Source organism: Corylus avellana, chromosome 6, assembly GCF_965113065.1.
Source record: "Corylus avellana chromosome 6, dhCorAvel1.hap1.2, whole genome shotgun sequence".
Classification (NCBI taxonomy): Eukaryota; Viridiplantae; Streptophyta; class Magnoliopsida; order Fagales; family Betulaceae; genus Corylus; species Corylus avellana.
In genome coordinates, this window is record NC_142495.1 from 18,974,974 (window position 1) to 18,981,751 (window position 6,778).

Genomic DNA, 6,778 nt, shown 5'->3' on the forward strand with positions numbered 1-6,778 from the left:
GTACTGGGAAAAGATTAAAGCTAAAAATAACAAAAAGAACTTTTGCAGATTTCTATCTTATCTTTTTAATATGCTCAAGAAAATTAAAGCTGCCGACCTATGAGAATAGGGCTATAATCCTCGAGCTGAATATTGAATGATTAAGTTCTATTCATTTAATTTTATTTCAAACACAAGTGGAGTTCGGCGAAAGATGAAATGGAGAGGAGCCGGTTAGTTATTTTTAAAGGCAAAATTGTCCCAAAAAAATTAAAATTACAATTTTACTTCTCTTATTTTAACCAATCGGCTCCTCGAACCTCTTACTTAGAGTTTGTACTTATCACTGAACTAGATAATTTGTTCAATTTTGACTCATTTAATTTTCAATCAAACTCAAGCTTATTCACTAACTTTGTATTTAACTTATTCATTTTTTATATAAAGGTATTTTTTTTCTTCATAAATTCATATTAATTATTAGTTAATTAACTATAGTTAATATTTTATCATTTGAGTTAGTTAAAAAAATTAACTTGAATAGTAAATTATCCAATCTCAAGTTTATATGTATGTTTTGTAGTATATATATAAATTCATTATGCACGCACACACACGTATATTTAAACATATGCACAAACACACGTACACAAAAAGAGACATATATCTATATATATATTTTAGACTTATAATAACAATAATTCAAGTAATATTTATTATATTAGGAAAAAAATTTCTCTTTACTTAATATGTTCTAATTTCGAAATTAAAATAATACTATAAATAAACAATAAAAATAAAATTATACGAGTTAGCTAGGTTTATACAAGTTAGCTCGTTTAATAATCGAGCTTAATTTTGTGCGGCTCACTTAATTACTAATTCGAGTCAGATTTATACGAGCGTTTATCGAGCAGATTGTCGAACATATTTTTTCTATGTAGTGCTTATTGCTTTGTCAGCTTGGACTCGCCAATACTTGTGGAAAATTAATTAACTTCTCTTTTTGACCACAAGCAGTGGGTAATAATTTCGACCTACCATCAAACCAAGATATATATTTTAGTAATTTGTCTAATAATTGTACGTTAAATTTTGTATTATTTAATGTAATCCTTGAAGCAAAAGGGCAGACATGTTGGCATATTAGGTATGTTTATATTAGGAGCATATCGCAGTTGCATGCCTGCCGGTATGTCTGGATGTAACTGGCCGGAGATCCGCCAACAGATATGCGCCACATGAACAACTTGGTCGAAAAAGAAAATCTAAGCATTGATTCATCATGATCCTGCCAAATAATTCAATCACTATAAACATTCCTTTTTGTTAGACACTTGGCCAACTTCATCATTATAATACTCTTTTTAACTCACTCACCGGAAGGTTGCTAGAAAGTGTCATTAGTTTAACAAAGATGGCTTATCCTCGACCACCTCAAACCAATTCTTATCTGGTTAGGTAAACACAGATGCATGAGTGTAAAATCACTCTGAGTCTCACTAATGTTTTGATGGAACTGTGTCGCAGTGTGATTCAACCGAAACGTCTGTAATTTTCACCATCTAAGCTCCTGTTGTCATTGATTGTTGTCATTGATTGTCAACGAAAATGTGCTACTATAGTCACGTTCCATCGTTTAAACATATTCTGTCATTGGTTTCGAGGGAAGAAACAGTTTAAACACGTTCTTTACTGGTTATTGTTTAGGGTTTTCTATAGGTTGGTGATTCCCACGTGAGGCTCATTTGGAGTATAATTATTGCTACTTGGCTGGTGCTTAAGGAGTTATACTAGTGACAAAATAGTAGTAATCTTAAGAATGGGAAATTAGATACACGTCTATAAAGAGAGAGGTCCAATCCAAAGTTGAGATACTCTCTTCAGTGCAAAATCTTGTGGATGGGAGTCAAAAGTTTCAGCCTGTTGAATGCTCAGTTAAGCCACGTGAGCAACCCACTACTCCTAACTCTTTCTTTCTGCGTTCTTGCTACGTAATATATCAGCAACCACTGAATTTTTCAAACCCCCAAAGAGAATAAATTTTCACTTCACTTCAAAATTATGCTTGATTATTAGTTTCAGAATATTCTAACCTTTTTAAAAATAAATAAATAAATAAATACGCGGCGAGCGGTAGAGGCATTTGATTAGATTCTAAGCCAGAAATGCGGCGGAAGGGCTACCGCAATTTGGAAAACGGAAACTTAATACGGTACGCACGATGGACGGACCTGATTCAATCAGAAATTCTCTCTTTACGAAGATGTTCTGAAGAAAAAGGTTTGACACGTACATGTACGTGGTGGTTCTGATTTGGACGCATCCACGTACAATATCTGTCAGGAATTTGTTCTTCTTGTTGATTATAATATGATGCTTTTTTAAAAAATAATAATAATAATAATAAAAAAAGAAAAGAAAAAAACAAAGAAAGATATCTTAATCTATTCAGATTCTTTGAGGAGCTGGGCTCTTGCAGGTAGAGAAAAAAAAGTGTTAGGAATTAACTTGAAGCTACTTTGAACAAATTCATCAAGTGACCTGAAAAGGCAAAAACAGCCTGGAAATGTCTCTGGGTTTTAGGCCTACTCGAACGGGTGTCAAATTACAAATAAAAGACATTTTAATTTATAGGATGTTTAGTATATAAAATCAAACAATTGAAAATGCCGTCCCAAGTTTTTAATTGAGACAATTTCTCTCCTCAAATTATTAAAAAAAATTGCTAATGCCCCAAATGACAAAACTACACTTAAAAAAAAAAAAAAAAAAAAAAAAACCTAAACTGTTTTTAAGAAAATAAAAACCAGTGTGTAATTTGACACCCTTTAGGGTAAGCCTAAAACCCAAAGATATTTCCAGACTATTTTGCCGACCATCGAACATGGGGTGAAATTTGTTTGGATTGAGATTCTCTCGTATTTTTTAAAATAAGATATTTTTATATTCTAAAATTTGAGCTATCTATTTTATTTAACGGTCTAAATAAATACAAAAGTTTGTGTGTTATCGAGATAATTAGTTTTAATTTTTAATATGTAAAGCCCACGTGCCCCTTGAGAATAATTATAAAAATATCTCTCGTGTCTATCTTGAGTCCCTAATTAAATTTTTACATTTATTTAAATCGTTAGATGAAATGAATCGCTAAGATTTTAGAATATGAAAATCTCATATTTTTTAAAATATGAGGGGATTCAAATCCAATTTTTTACTGTGACTAATAATTAATTGAGTTAATTCATTTTTAATGTCATCTTCTTTACCGTAACTTTTAAGTCTCATTGTCATTATTGTAGTTCTCTTTTAAAGTAGATCTTCTTTGGGATTGCTTAAAAAACCGTAGGTAATTGGTAGGCGATATGGACCTTTTTCTTGGCTTACAAGTCAAAAAGCTATTGGAGCGGACCAATTCAGGCCCTTTTCCCCCCCTTCTTGAGTATCTTTCTTCGTTTTTTCAATGCTAGTCAAAAAGATTGTTCTACGTCTTTATCTTAATCTAAAATAATAACATTCGCAGTAAAGTAATTTAAGGAAATATGGAACGTGGTAATTTGCTCCAGTCCTGTCCCAACGTTGGATGTTACTCTCATTTATTCGAATCCAAAATTATCTTATTTTAAAATCAATGTTAAGCCAACAATTTTCATAAAAAAAAAAATTTATTATTATTATTATTTTTTATTTTTTTATTTTTGACAACTTATCATAAAATTAATGAAATACAATTGAAGAATCTGATCCATTTAATTAAATTGATTGAATTACACGTTCTGAACTCGACACTAAAGTATTATGAGTGCACTTTGTGAGGGTTGAGTCACACATTGAGAAAGTATAAAAAAAAACTAATAGTTAATAGTTAAGTATAAAGAAATTATATCATAGTGATGTTCAAATATGTATATTAATGCAATGTACTCTTAGTAAATAAACTTACAGATATATAGATTATCTCGCAACAACTAGTAGACACCCATCAGATTTGGACTACTACTTCCACAACTCTTGTACTGAGTGCACAACATAAAGTTAGTACCGTAAATTTGTTATGAACCCAACACAAAATTAACGGATTAAAATAAAAAGGTATGAACAATTTATTTAAATGAATTAAATTATGTATGACGTCTGTAATTTTGACACGCGTCTGTGCCATTCACAAAATGGTAGGTCCTGGTTTGAATGATTGAAGCCGTCCTTAGCAAGACGTTTGTAGTTGGGGCTTCTCGACCACCTTTGAAAGTTGGACAACATAAGAGCCTAGAGAGTGGCTTGGACTTATAGGTCCAAAATTCAAAGCGTGTAATGGGAGTACAAATGAGGGTTACTCGTATATCCAATGCCAACATTGAGACCAAGGCCATCCTAAGGATAATGTAACCACTCATCAATGAATCAAACACCTTCCAATAGATCAAAATGATGATAGCCTTCCGCGCTTGCTCCACCTTCCCCATTTCCATCCAAACAGCACAATTACTGCTTGCTTTGGAGATGGTGGACGCAATATAATTAGTTCCCGATACATTTTTCACATAAGAAAAAGCTCCTACCAAGTTATCCAATCACGACCTAAGTCAAAATCAGTCTTTTTAGATAGATAAAGTGATTATTTTATCTGGACGTGATCATAATAGTTACACAAAAAACGGTGAGAACTACAAATTCTACGGATTAAGCCACTGTCTGACTTAACACATGAGAACATCAGTAGAATCCAAAACAATTAATATTAATCAAATTTAAAAATTGAATCAAATTTTCTTAAAGTGATTGAACCGACCGAAAGTAATGTTCCTACCTAGTTTGATTGATCATGGTTAGTAGATTCATTTTTGGAGTGAGTGCATGAGTAGCTTAGCTAGGGTGTGACCTTATTCCTCATGGATGAACATGAAGAGGCTAGGGTTGATGAGTGGGCAGGTTTATTCTTGGAATATACCTTTCTTTCACATTTTGGAACAAGTTACGTGAGCTTTCCTAGTCCCTCAGAGTGGCCTTGTTGTTTGAATCATGCTTCGATTGACTTGATTTATGGGTGACGTACTTTTTGGTGCTCCACTCAAGTCAACTTCGAGGGGATCTTGATATGTTCTAAACGATTCTGCGCGTTTTGTACCACAAAAATCGTAGTGGCCGGACCACTACGACCCAATAAGCTTCATTCAATCCTATTCATAGGTTTTCTGCACAAACCCATCATCTTCCAACCAATTAAATATCATGCTCTAAAACTATTTTTTTTTTTAATAAAAATAATAATAATTAGAAAGAGTAGCTTGTTTATTAATCTTGTCTACTCCCGCAACAATTACATTAAGAACTCGTTTGGTTTGCGGATTCAGTATTCCATTAGGAAAATAAATAGCTATTACTAGGAGCCCGTTTAGTTTGTGAAATAGATCCCTGTAATGGAATGGCTACTCTTATGTAATAGTCATTCTTTTGTTTAATAAGGGCCTACTCCTAAGAATAGTTATTGTCGTGAGAATCACTAATCCTTTACACACAGGAATAGCTATTCCTCTAAAAAAATGAGGGGAATAGCTATTCTGGAAGGAATCTACAAACCACAAAAGGCTCTAACGTTTATGTGGGACAGTGGGACGCATTAAAAGAAAAAATGGTTTGGGGGACTGCAGAGAAGGCATATGTGGACAAAATCCAGAATAATATGACAATGTATTTTAATGACGTGGAGGGCCCAAACCACAATTTTTCGCCACCTACTACTCAAAATCAACATGCAGCAAAACAGGGAGCTAGGAAGGGACTTAAGGGGTATGTTGAGAGAGCTGGGGAGTCGAGTATGTCATCACGGTGGAGGCGCAAGGATCGGGAAGGTAGCGGAGAAGAAAGCACACATGAGGGGGAACTAGTGCAGCAAGGAAAAAGAAAAGGTGTTTCTTTGGTGGAGGAGCCAGTTAGAAGCCAAAGAAAAAAGGGCAAGGCAAATGTATTTGTAGCAACTAGCTTGGCGGAGGCTGGGTCACAGCCCCGCCATCAACAATGAGTGCCTTATGTTGGAACTGTCGGGGGCTTGGGATCCCCCAGACGGTTCGCGACCTTTGCCAATTGGTAAAGGACAAGAAACTCCGTTTGGTTTTTCTTATGGAAACCAAAATGATGAATAAAAAAATTGAATTTCTGCGAATAAAATTGGGATTTGATCAAATGTTTGTAGTTGATAGTGTGGGTCGTAGTGGTGGGTTGGCCCTCTTTTGGCTTGATGATTTTCAGGTGACCATACAAAATTTTAGCCGCAGACACATCAATGCGGTGATCAAAAGAACGAATGATGGGATTGAGTGGAAATTCACTGGGTTTTATGGGCACCCAGAAACTGCAAAGAGAAGGGAGTCATGGGCTCTGTTGAGACATATTGCATTGTTTTCTCCCGTGCCTTGGCTATGCATGGGGGATTTCAACGAAATTATTAATATTGGAGAGAAGTGGGGAGGGGGAAAGAGGGCACGAATTCTCATGGAGAATTTTCAAAAGGCACTCACGGATTGTAATTTAAGTGACTTGGGGTATCGAGGTCCAAAATTTACTTGGACCAATGGGAGGCATGGAAGAGCTTTCACAAAGGAAAGACTAGACCGAGCAGTAGCCAATGGAGAATGGTGCTCACTATTTCCTGATGTGGAAGTATATGTCTTGGCCAGGCGAAGCTCGGATCACAACCCCATCTTTATTTCCTTTGGGCAGACGGGCAGATATAGAAGACAGAGAATTAGACAATTCCGTATGGATGCACGTTGGACCAAGCTAGATGGATACAAAGATACTA